General features: G+C 38.3%; 1 protein-coding gene across 5 annotated transcripts in view; it reads right to left on the bottom strand.

Moving 5' to 3' along the window:
- The window catches only part of SLC24A2 (solute carrier family 24 member 2), a 114,961-nt gene that overhangs the window by 33,546 nt on the left and 68,319 nt on the right, over positions 1-13,096 (bottom strand). The window lies entirely within an intron of this gene.

Raw genomic sequence — 13,096 nt, 5'->3', positions numbered from 1 at the left:
CAAATACGCTATTAAACACTATCTCATGTTCCCATATACAGGGTGGGATTTTTTTTTTCTTTTTTTGTGGAAATAAAATGCAAATTTTTTTTTGAGAAATCAACAACGAATAGACCAAGAAATTGAAACCAAAAGCTATGATTTTTCTTCGGAAGAAGTCGGTAAAGTACCACCTATAAATGTGCTGGTGTAAGATTTCAGCTGAAGCAGAAGATGAATACAGATTAATAAAGATATCATAAACAAACACAGTTCAGTTCTCAATTAGTAGTACAGTACAACAGAATTTCATATTAACACATATATTGCATTACAGTGAGTGTGGTTAGCTTTGTCACTTTGGACTCATCTATGTGTCTTTGATTTCTACTCACTTCAGTGCTTGAAAAATTATCAAGATTATTCTGGGAGTTATTGAAAAACACCTGAAAGACAACACAGTCACTGCTCACAGCCAGCATGGCATGAGGGGAAAGTCCTCCTTATCAAACCTGATTTCCTTTTATGACAAGGTAACGTCCAACCCACAGCTGGATGAACACATCACGTGATGGGCGAGCAACTGGCTCACGGGTCAGGCACAAAGGGTTACAATGAATGGGGTGACATCAGACTGGAGACCTCTCACTGGTGGGGTTCTACAGGGCTCCATCCTCAGCCCTGTACTCTTCAACGTCTTCATAAATGACTTGGATGCAGGACTGGAAGGGATACTTAGCAAGTTCACAGATGATACAAAACTGGGAGGAGCTGTTGGCTCCCTTGAGGGCAGGGAGGCCCTGCAGAGAGACCTTGACAAATCAGAGGGCTGGGCAATCACCAACCATGTGAAGTTCAACAAGGGAAAGTGCTGGAATCTGCACCAGGGATGGGGCAACCCTGGATGTATGGACAGACTGGGAATGAGATGCTGGAAAGCAGCGCCATGGAAAGGGACCAGTGGGTCCTGGTCAGAGGCAAGTTGAACATGAATCAGCAGTGCTCTGGCAGCCAGGAGGGCCAAGCATGTCCTGGGGTGCATCAGGCACAGCATTGCCAGCCTGGCAAGGGAGGGGATTGTCCCGCTGTGCTCTGCACTGGGGCAGCCTCACCTCGAGTGTTGGGGGCAGTTTTAGGCACTGCAATATGAGAAAGACATTAAACTGTTAGAGAGTGTCCAAAGGAGGTTAATGAGGATGGTGAAGGGCCTGGAGGGGAAGCCATATGAGGAATGGCTGAGGTCCCTTGGTCTGTCCAGCCTGGAGGAGACTGAAGGGAGCCCTCATTGCAGTCAACAACTTCCTCGTGACAAGAAGAGGAGGGGCAGGCACTGATCTCTTCTCTGTGGCGACCAGTGAAAGGACCCGAGGGAATGGCCTGAAGCTGTGTGAGAGGAGGTTTAGGCTGGATATCAGGAAAAGGTTTTTCACCTCAAGGGTGGTTGAGCACTGGAACAGCTTCCCAGGGCAGTGGTCACAGCACCAGCCTGACAAGAGTTCAAAAAGTGTTTGGACAATGCTCTCAGGCATGTGACTCTTAGAGATATCTTGTGCAGGGCCAGGAGTTGGACTTGATGATCCTTGTGGGTACCTTCCAACTCAGCATATTCTGTGATTCAGAAGGGGAAGAAGAAATCTCCAGAATATATGATTTTCATATCAGATTCTTAAAGGTAAATTTTCTTCTAAACCTGCCAGGTTGTAATTTTTGTGTCCCATGAATTTAACCATGCAGCTCAACCTCTACACTCTCTCTAGGGCAACACACTCTCCAGAGGTCCAGGGTTCTGTCACTCTTTATTGACCACAGTGTCCAAATGATATGTTCAAACTAGGCAATGTCAAAGATGTCAAATATGAAGTGAAATGAATCCTTTCTCTGCCTTGATTGATATTTCTATGTAAGGACTCTTTGGATACATAATACAGCCTATGTTGTGCAAAAAGTTGATGTATCTGCCTTTATTGTTATCCTGATTGCTGTTGCACTTCTAGTCTTCTAAAATATTTTTTTAAAGTTGAACTGGTGTCTATTGTACAGTACACCTCTAATTAAGAATACTACTATGATACAGGGCCTGTAGCTCTTTTAATTCTTCATCTCCATTAAAAAAATTCCACTGAAAACTGTGGTTGTCCCCACAGCAAAACCAGCACAGGCTTAAGACCAGAAGATATTTCAATGGAATTATATAAAATATTAACAGTGAAAAGTAAATGAAAAAAAAAATTAATTAATTCAATTATTTGGATAACAATCACTTCCGAGCTAAAATCTTGGAGAAATTCCAACCACAAAAGGATAAATCATTAGTTAGGAAAGAAATCCTCTTATCCCTCCTCAAAACCCTGGTACCCACACTTTCGTATGTGAAGAAGCATATGAGCAGTTCACAGGGACTAGCAGCTATCATTTGCTGGGAAGTGGAACTAATTTCTCAACAGCAAACCACTTGGAATACCACAAATATTTAATAAGCAGTACTGCCCTTTCTGCAGTCCCCATCTTTTCACAAACACATCATGTTCCAAAAAAAAAAAAAAAATCAAAATTAGCAATTCACAATATTTTGCAAATATTATGTTTTTTTGGCACCCAGAGTAAAACGCCTGTAGAATAGCATTTAAGCATGAAACACAAGCATAAATAACCTGGCATCTCATTATTTCACTGCACAGGATAAGAGACAGAGATTGCAGTTAGAAGGGAAGAAGTAACAAAGACTTAAAGAAAGAGAGAGTGAGAGAAAGAACAGAAATTTTTTAGGATAGCAGATAAAAGAGAAAAAACCAGAAAAAATGCAAATCATATCTCCAAATATTTTAACCCAAAATGCTGAGCCATGGCAGTTCCTAACTTCTTTTGAAAGAGTAGGGCCATTTAAAAATGCTTCTCCAGAAGAATATGTAGATATTAAAAGGTGCCTGATATAATTTCAGTTTGCTAAAGGGTTGTGCTGGCTTTCAGGCTCCAACTCAGCTTTACATGTTTGAGAATTCAGCTTGTGGTGCCACATATATACAAACCCATTTTATGCAAGCAATGAAAATGATGCAGCTGAGACATTTTCTGAAAAGTATCTGTGGAGCCCCATGTCTCCACCTACTCCAAGATGGTGTAGGACCTTTCAATTAAACATTCAGTTTTAGAGGTTAATTAAAATTATGAAGAATTTAAGGTTATTCTAGTATTTTATTTGAGATTCTGTGAAACTGTGTAGGTTTTCTTAACAGAGAAACATGGCCGTTATTGAACTGAAAAGAAAATGTCTTCACAGAGATTCACACTGGTTTAGATTAGCTTAATTGAATGTGTCCTCTATTTTTTTCACATTTACAAAAACCTCCCACCATCTTTAGAAAGACTTTCTAACACTGACTTTTAACAATTTTAAGTTACACCATTCAATTCAGGAGACTGTTCCAGAGTTACAAGTCACTGTCATGGAAGTTAAAATCAACATTTGAAATGGAAAGTTGTTTTGTTTTATTTCTCAGTAGATGCATGGTTCAGTTTACACTGTTTTATATCATTACCTTCCATTAGATTCACTCAATGTAGGTAGCAAAAGTGCAAGTAAATTTTTAAAAGACATTATTAACTATCAAAAACATGCAACTGACAAAAGCCTGCATGAAGACAGTGAGAGGTAAAAACACAGCGAGACGTAAAAAGACAGCAGAGCAATGCCCCCTCCCTCCCTCCCTCCCTTCCTTTCTCTGCCATTTTTCTTCCTTTAACCAAATAAAAACTTGTTCACTGAAAGGGAAGCACAGAGCCACCAGGAAAAAGGACCACATGAAGATGTATCTAAGTAATTCCAATTTTCAGAAAGCCACTAAGGTCAATCTTAGGCACAGATCTTCTCTCAAGTCTTTTTTCTTATCCTTAAGTGGGCTCACTAAAATAAAGCATAGAAATCTTATGTTACTGTTCTTATTTCTACAAGGTAGGTGCCTATGTTTCCTCTGTAACAGTCCCATGTACTATGGTTTGACTATGTAACAGAAATTTTCACAGCAGCTGGTATAATGAGAGTTTAGGTAAATGAGAATGCATGATTCCATGGACCTAAAATAGGACAGATCGCTATAGAAAATTCTCAGTTAATCTAGGTTCACTACACTCCAATGGATTTTGCAGCTCATTTTAGTTTGCAAAGAATGAGGTAGAAGGAAGAGGTGATCAAGGCCAGATGATTACCAAAGCAGGTAGCTTAAAACTAAATTGGTTTTATTTGAATAGATAGAAACAAATCAGTATTGCATAATGTAGATATGCCTTGATCTGTATGAGGAACTCCAGCTGGCATCAGCTGGCAGAGATTCTCCTCCTGATAAAGGATATATTAAAAAGCCAGTCCTTTAACTACAAACTAAATTGCAGACTACAGGCTCCCTAGGTCAGAAAAGTCTCTCATTTGATACGAAAACAGTTCCTCAGGAATTCACTCATTTAAAAAATTCAAGACTCTACCACTTGCTTAATTTTCAGTCTGTGATCAAAGGAAAATTACTGCATCTATGTAGCTATAGCCAAGCTTTCATGAATCTGAACATGTCAAATCTGTGGCTGTTGAGCACTCTGAACTGTACTTACTAATTCTGCTGATGGCCTGCTGTGGAACGGAACTAGTGAGTCACTACTAAGCAGTTCCAGAAATCTACCTTACATGCCTTCTCCTTTAAGATCATGCAGAAGTATCAAATGAGAACACATGCAATTTTGTTGTGTTGTAGGCTATTGGTGGAGCACAAGGTTACTGTGAGGGTCTCGTCTCATAGGGCATGTTTACTGCATAGGTTGGGCCTGATTAATCTAAAATTAATTTAAAGTCACTTTCAGACCAAAGGGGAACAATCAAAACAACAGAAATCAGTTTCCAATACATGGAGCACAATGGCTCTCTGGCCATTATTCTGAATCTGATTGTGTATTATAGCTTAACCATTAATTCTCATCCCTGATTGTTCTGATGAAGCAGGAAGAATAAATGCACTTGAGTTTCTTCACTGGAGGACTGAAAGAATATTGCCTATCTCCACTCTAGGCTTGAGGGTCTGGACATAAGGATGTACTTTATCAGAAAAAAAAAATCAATGGATTTGTGAGTGGATTTATGTGTTCCTGTGACTAAGCTGTTGTGCAAAAGGTACAAAAACCTCAGACAAAAAAAGGAAGACAAAGAAGAAAATGGGTAATGCAAGTGAGTGTGATGCAGAGTGATAGCAATTAAACTTCTGAAAATCCAAACAGAAAGCTGAAAATATAGCACACTTTGATCAAAATACAACTTCTGGGACACACTACTCATTACTTGCTTTGTGAAAGACAAGTGAAAATGATGATGATAGTTGTATCTGAGAAGGTAAACTGCATCATAGACTCTTGTCAGTGTTTCTAAAAACAAAGAGCTTCCTTTTTATTTCTGCTATTGGATTTTTCCTGTTGCTGCAGTATGGTCCTGAATTATTTATTCATGAGAAGTGCATTCTGAGATGACATTGAATATTAACAGCATTACTTCTGCATAGGCACAGTAATAATATACATATATATGTATGTATCATACTGCAACAGGTATTTCCCTACAAATGACTACATTAGTTGTCAATAGAGTATTTATGTATTTCAGAAGGCTACTTTTGAAATAGTAGATTTAATACTTCACCATAAAAAATAAAAACCTTAACATACCCACGTTTAAGGCTACAATGAGAAATTACCTTTGTATCTTGACTGTAATGAAGACTCATGTAAGATGTACTGCAAAAGCTTTACCTCTGGTAGCCGTATCTGAGTGGCCCAGGTTAATGGCTCCTTACAGATGCTTGAAAGGTGTATTTAAACAACATAGACACCACTGTTTGTCTGTTAAAATCTGCTTTCAGACATCTTTTCTTTATAAGTGTCACCCCTGTGAACCAGATGCGTAATCTGGGTAATGGAGGCAGTGAGGCAGAACCATTCTACAAGCTCAGGCCTGCTACAGATGAAAACAGCATCTTCCTACACCTGGCGCCAAGGTTTATGGAACCATCTCCCATAGCCAGCCCCAGGACCAGATGGTTATATTGGTGTATCAGCAGCACATACAGAAAGAGGGAAATAGACATTATCACTTCCCATCCACCCTGAGGAATGATCATAAGTAAGTCATGTAATGAAGATTCTCTCAGGGTCTTCAAGATTACTTGACACTAGAAAGCAACTGTGTTTTTAAAAACAGAGAGTTAAGGTATTTGCCTTAAATTCCCAAGATTAAAAACAAGTAGGAATGGGTGCCTAAGTTTTCTAGAGGCCTCAAGATTTTCCCCATCCCCAAACATGCCGCTAATTTCTAAACATAATGAAAACATCTGTCTGGCATTATAATCAGAGAGCTGGACAAGAGACCTTGATCCTACAGACAATCGGGTCTCAGTTCAGGGATAATTCCAAATTGTAGAAACACTGACCGCACTGGGACTAGAAGCATGTGTTGGAAATTTAGCACACAGTTAACTGCTTTCCTGAATTAGTATGATAGAACTGCAATGCTTTTGAATCAGCAGAAAAATTTCCTGAGATTTCACTGAGCCCTGATTCAGGCCCTAATTACTTCCTTCTTGTATTGCTAGAACAAGGATTTCAAACTGCAAATTTTTTGCATTGCAATCAAGCATACAATTAATACTCCAGGAATAAACACGCCTAGTTTTTAAAGGTTATTCATTACTTTTCAATAATACAGTAAACTGAAGTCACTTAGCAATTGTTCTGAGTGATTTGAAAATCCATAAATTAATTCCTCTTCTTGAATTCGTGGTAAAACATGGCATCAAATAAGCATCCACAATCTATCCTATACTGTGCCATATAATTTGCAAGTATGGTTTTGCATATATGTTCTTTGCTAAAAGCATCCCATTGTATTTCCTTATCTGAAATAGCAGAACTGAAATGCTGAAAACAAGAACTTGAAAAAAGAGTCATAACTGACTGAGCCATCAATAAAGACATGCAAAAAGGAGTTATTCAAAAATGGAGAAAATGAAAATAGGACCAAGAAAAACAAAGGAAAATGTAAACACATAAAAGGCACTCAAAGGGCTTCAAAAAAAGCTGATACAAACAATTCTAAAATATTTCTTACCTTCTTCAGTCATTGTGTCATAATATTTTAGGTTTCCATATGATCCAAGCTCTATAACATCACAGTAAAAGACACAGAGATAAGGAACCAACAGACACTCAAGAAATGGACATATTTTTGCATGTGCTTCATAAACTGGAACAGTGATTATGCAAAACATTTTGCAGGACAATGAAACACAGATTACAGAAATGACACTGCTTTCTCCCCAAAATTTCACAAGTCATGGACTTTAGCTAAAGTGTTAAACTTGCTAAAGTGAGATGTAGGAGAAGCACTGAAATCTAAATTTTAGCCTTTTCAAGCTTCTTGCTGATTTGGTGCCTTTACACTTGGGGAAACATAATAAACCTTGAGAGTACCTAAACAGCAGTAGTCTTGTAAACTAAGCTCTTTTACTGTTCCCCAGGTCAGACATTCAAATACTACTGTATCCAAATAAAAAAGTCTCTAAACACATAATTTTAGGAACTGTTCATAATGCTGTCTCCCAAACACTGTTTTGATATCAGTGCTGATGTTGACTCACTTTAGAGGGGTTACTTAACCACTCTCTTGTCACTTGTGAAATCAGAAAAAAGTTACTTGGTTCATCAGGTGATATGAGACCTAAATTAATTAAATAATCAAATTTACCTGAATATATTGCATTACTATATTCTATCAGGGCAGAAAAAAGAATGGAATGCAGAGGTCTCCAGGTCTTTAGGGCTGCTATTATTCGTTTCTGTGTGATACAATCTTGCATGAAATCACCTTTTTACTCCTGATGTGGCTTTACACTCCTTTTCTTGAAGTGCTTTTTCTTAAAATTTGGCATATATGTTATTGTATGTATAAATACAATAATTAATGTAAGCCCACAAAACAGGACAATGAAAAATTTAGCTCAATGAGGACTTTGTAAATGATCTGGCTGAGGAATTTGTGGATTACTTCACTCATCATTTTTATGTAGTTTTACAACTGAGTTTCTAAGCATCCAGCCTTTGACAGAGTGTAAACATTAAAAAATGGATACTTAACAGTTTAGTGATGCTCTTTGCAAATATTCTCTCTACATATTTATGAAACAGCTTAAAGAATTGAATGTACAAGTGATATTCAATTATTTTGGTTTTTGCTGATGCACCATGATTTTTCAACAGTTGTTCACAAAGGTGAATTTCAGTAGAGGCCTGGCTATTACTCATTAACTGTAAAATACTGTGATGATAGCAAATCTGACACTTTGAGAGATCAGGGGTTTTTTTCTTTTTTTTTTAAAAAGGCATCTTACATCATTTGCAGAGAAAGAGAAGGCCTTATGCCATGTAACTAAAAAACACAGCATATTATCTTTCTTTTTTTAGTAAGGATGATTGGATTACAATGACTTTTCATAGGCATATGTTCAAAAAACTTACAAATATTCATATACTTTTGTTTGTATAATGCAGTGTCTTACTTTCCCATAAGTATGCCCAATAGAATAGAACATTAAGTCTCTGTTAAAGCAAAGAAAACTGTAATTTAAAGACAGAATTTATATATTGTTTTACAGCAATATAGAAATGTATATACTGTTTCATAAAAATATTCCTGAGAACATTAGTCTCGCAACAAAATCTTTGTAGCTGCTAGTACATATACGAAGATACCATTCTGATTTTAGCCCTACCATCTTGATTTTATATTCTAAAGATTTAATTTCCTTACCTGGAAAGAGCTCTCAGTAACTTCAATATGGACTTCCCTACATACAGCATTTGGAACTTGCCCTGTTTAATTAGGGCTCAGTATTTGCTGATTCTATGGGCAGCACCTTTGCTTATACTTATTCTCACTGATCTCAGCCTTCATGTGTCTGAGGTCTGCTTTGCTAGAACCTGGGCTGAGGCACTCACTGGAGATTGAGAACAGGACAGGAACACAAATGCCAGAAGGAGTCTGCCAAAAGGAGTTGAAGAGTAAATAAAGAAATGGAGGCACATGGAGAGCAACATGTTGCCAGAGAGGGGCTGCATTAATGAAGGTGAGAAGAACATCGCACCACAGCAACAAACTTCAGAATTAACAGAATAGCATGTCTTAGCAGATGAAGCAGAAGAGATTTCAGAGGAAACCAACAACTGTGAATTCTGAATCTCAAAAAGAAATTAAAAGGGTCAGAGAAAGGCAGGATATTTCACACACTGGCAAACCTATTTAAATCTATTTGCTTCCTGTCTGAAGTGAGAAATAAAAGCCAAACAGGAAAGAAAAAAAGGGTCGATCTGACCTTACAGAGACCAAAAAAGACGAGAAACAAGGTGATGCATGACAGTGCATGATGCTGATGATAATCATGTTCTGGGCACTTCAGCAATTCAACACACCAAGGATTAAACTAGGTTAATTCTTGCAGTTAGCAAAATTATTTCCAGGAAAACTAATCTTGTTGGTGCGATTATGTTCTCCAAAGCTTATAGTCCTATACCCAGAGTGGAACATTTTATACAATCATCAGCCCACTGACTGAAACGCACAACAATGATCTCAGAAAACATCAGCTGCATGTATTCACATGAATTATTTTTGAGGGTTTCGAGATTAGAACAGTGCTGCTTGGCAGCATGACAGATCTGCCTCTATACAGTCAGCCTCCAATATATTGTACTGGCTTCTGCTGTGAAATTTGGACTAAACACTCTTTGTTTCTGAGTTCTCCTTTATACTAAGACATATTCTGTTCCATATGACTGTAAGTAAACAGAAAATTAAGTACTTTTTGGAAAAAAAAATTGTATTGGAAAAATTTAACAGCTTTAGAAATAAATTTGTTTGCAATGGAATTGAAAAGGATACTTGAAAAATTATCCCCAAATCCAACACAATTAAAATTTGACAATTCCATTTTTGTGAACAGGCTATGCAATTCCCATGGTGAGGTCATAGCAGGCAGACTGGATGACAGCCAATACCTGCATCCCTGCTGGTCGCATGAAACAAAGAGGATGCAGAGATGCAGCTTAACAGCTGATCCCCAACAGCTACGGAGTCACTGAATTAATTTGTTCCCTTCTGCATATTTTTACACCAGAAGAGAACAGAAGGTTCCTGGTAATCCCGTCTGACATTCCTGAAGGATTACAACAACATTTGTCTTACTACGTACTGCTCTCTACTGTGTTTGTAGGTGTCACACCACATCAAAGCAAACAGAAAGAAAAATGTTGTTAGTTAATGGGCTACATTATTTGTGATTTCAAATGACATTCAAGACACCCAGCATGACTTCACCAAGAGAAAGTCCTGCCTGAACAACTTAGTGACCTTCTATGATGGAGTGACTACATCTGTAAACGGGAAGAGTTACAGATGTCATTTATCTGGACTTCTGTAAGATCTCATCATGCTCCCTCCCTCTCTCTGAATTGGAGAGAGATCGATCTGTTCAGTGGATAAGAAATTGACTGGATGGCTGCATCCAGAGAGTAGTGGTCAACAGCTCAGAGTTGACCACTGATAGATGTGGTGATGAGTGGTGTCCCTCTGAGATCAGTCTTAGTTAATATCTTCATCAACTGTGTAGACAGGGGAGAGCAAGTGCATCCTCAGAAAGTTTGAAGACAACACCAAGCTAAGTGATGTAGTTGCCACATCCGAAAGACAGGACATCATTCAGAGGGACCTGAACAAATGGGAATGGGAATTTCATGAGGTTTAACAAGATCAAGTGCAAGGCGCTGCACCCAGGTTGGGGAAATCTCTGGTGTCAACACAGGGTGGGGGATGGACAAATCAGGAGCAGCCCTGCTGAGAAGGACTTGGGGGTGCTGGGGGATGAGAGGCTGCACATGACCCAGCACTGTGCACTCACAGCCCAGAAAGCCAAATGTGTCCTGGGCTGCATCCAAAGCAGTGCAGGCAGCAGGGCCAGGGAGGGGATTCTGCCCCTCTGCTCTGCTCTGGTGAGACCCCACCTGCAGTGCTGCATCCAGCTCTGGGGTCCCAGCACAGGGGGACATGGACCTGTTGGAGAGCCTCCAGAGGAGGTCACCAAGTTGATCAGAGAGATGGAGTACCTCTCCAATGAAGACAGAACATTTGGGTTGTTCAGCCTATAGAAGAAAAGGCTCTGAGAACACCAAAAAGCAGCCTGTTATTTAAAGGAGAACTGCAAAAAAGATGGAGACAAACTTTTTAGTAGGACTTGCTATGGTAGAAAGAAAGTAGACTCACACTAGACATAAGGAAGATATTTTTTATATCGAGGATGTTGAAACAATGGCCCAGGTTGCTCGGAGAGAGGTAGTAAATGCCCCATGCCTGGACACATTAAAGGTCAGGATGGACAGGGCTCTGAGCAACCTGATCTGGTTGAAGATGTCCCTGCTCACTGCAGGGAGGTTGTACTAGATGATCTTTAAAAGTCCATTCCAACCAAACTATTCCATGATTCTACTAAATAAGATAGCTAATAACTCACTTTATTTTACACTAAGTATTGTACATACTGTCTGTGATGAAGTACGCATTTCTGTCTTTTAAATGTATAGCCCCAGGCTGCCATAGAAGAAAAGCAGAGCCAATATTTCTCTCCTGGGACTAAGATCTCAGATGCAGCTGTCCCTAGTAAGGTCAGAAATGAGCCTGTCTCAGAGTTTTTCAAACTACTCATAAGCCATACAGCTATTTTAGAGACAGCAACCTGCATTACTAAAGGCATGTATCCCTTCATGAAAAATGTAAAGTCAGACTCTCAAATGAAAGAAACTAATTGTGGATTTCTCCAACAAGCATGAGGCTTTCACTTTGTATAAAAAATGTATTTGTATGAGAATTCATGTCACACTCCTCCAAGTTAATTAAAAGCTTCAAGGTTGATATATCTATTATTTAACACAAAACTGCTAAAGAGAAATTACCAATGGCAATCCTGTAATTTTTAGAACAATTCCATTCCACCATTGGATTTATTAGACACTCCTTTTGTTTGACTTCTACAGTCATGAAGGTGTCAAGGCTCAATCCTTTACCCGTATCAGTGGGAGTTTGGCTTAAAAGAAATTTTGAGGCATTCTGGAACAAGCAGATGGAAAGCACATATTTTTCCTGAGTTTTCATACTCATAAATTCAAAATACTGAAAGGTTGAATACGCAAAACATAGGAGAGATGTGAAATGAGAAAGTAAGGGCTCAAAACTGGTAATTAAATTGAGAACATGCATGTAAAAACTTCAAATTAAAAGTACGTAAATAATTATGAAAAATTCTAAACTTATAAAGCCTGAGTATTGGAGACAGAGGAGAATTTCTGTGTGAGGCGTTGTACACATAATTCTGAAAGTTAGCAAATTCCTGGTAATCAAGACATTATTTTGGAAACCCACTCTTCCCCTTCCCATCTTTTTGATAAGACCTCTGATTTACAGTTATTATTTCCATCAAGCTTAACAGGATGTCCTTTTTTTATTTGCATTTTTTAAAAAGAAGGCCAAAAAACTGGCCAAAGGAGTTGGAGGAATTCATAACATCAAGGAGGACAAGGATGTCTTTACTGTTTTTTCTTCTAGATGTCATGGTCTTGAGAAAATTCAGTAAGATGATCAGAGTCTCATCCATAAACAGAAAAAGGAAGCCACTTTAAGAGCTGTTCTAGATAGGTTGTAGTGACAATCCAAACTAAATTAGAATCAAAATTTGATTTGGTTTCAGCAATGATGTTAGATTAGGAACAAAGATCTCTTGATGCTAAGAACTTGTGAAAGATCTAGTGAAGATTAACATTACAGGTTTAAAATTAGAGTCCTAACCTCTAACAGATCTTTAATAAAAGATAATGCCTTTGTACATACACTATTTGAGGCAAAATACACAAAAATCCCACCAACTGAAGGCTTTCAGGAACTGGGAATTTTAAAAAGGAAGAATTATTTGATTTTTTTTTTCCCCGTGAATCTCATCTTATTCTGACTCTTACCATTTATGAGCTTCAGAAACCTCTTAACTTTCTTTCT

This window comes from Corvus cornix, chromosome Z (assembly GCF_000738735.6).
Source record: "Corvus cornix cornix isolate S_Up_H32 chromosome Z, ASM73873v5, whole genome shotgun sequence".
Taxonomy (NCBI): Eukaryota; Metazoa; Chordata; class Aves; order Passeriformes; family Corvidae; genus Corvus; species Corvus cornix.
This window is presented reverse-complemented; position numbering and strand designations above follow the sequence as displayed.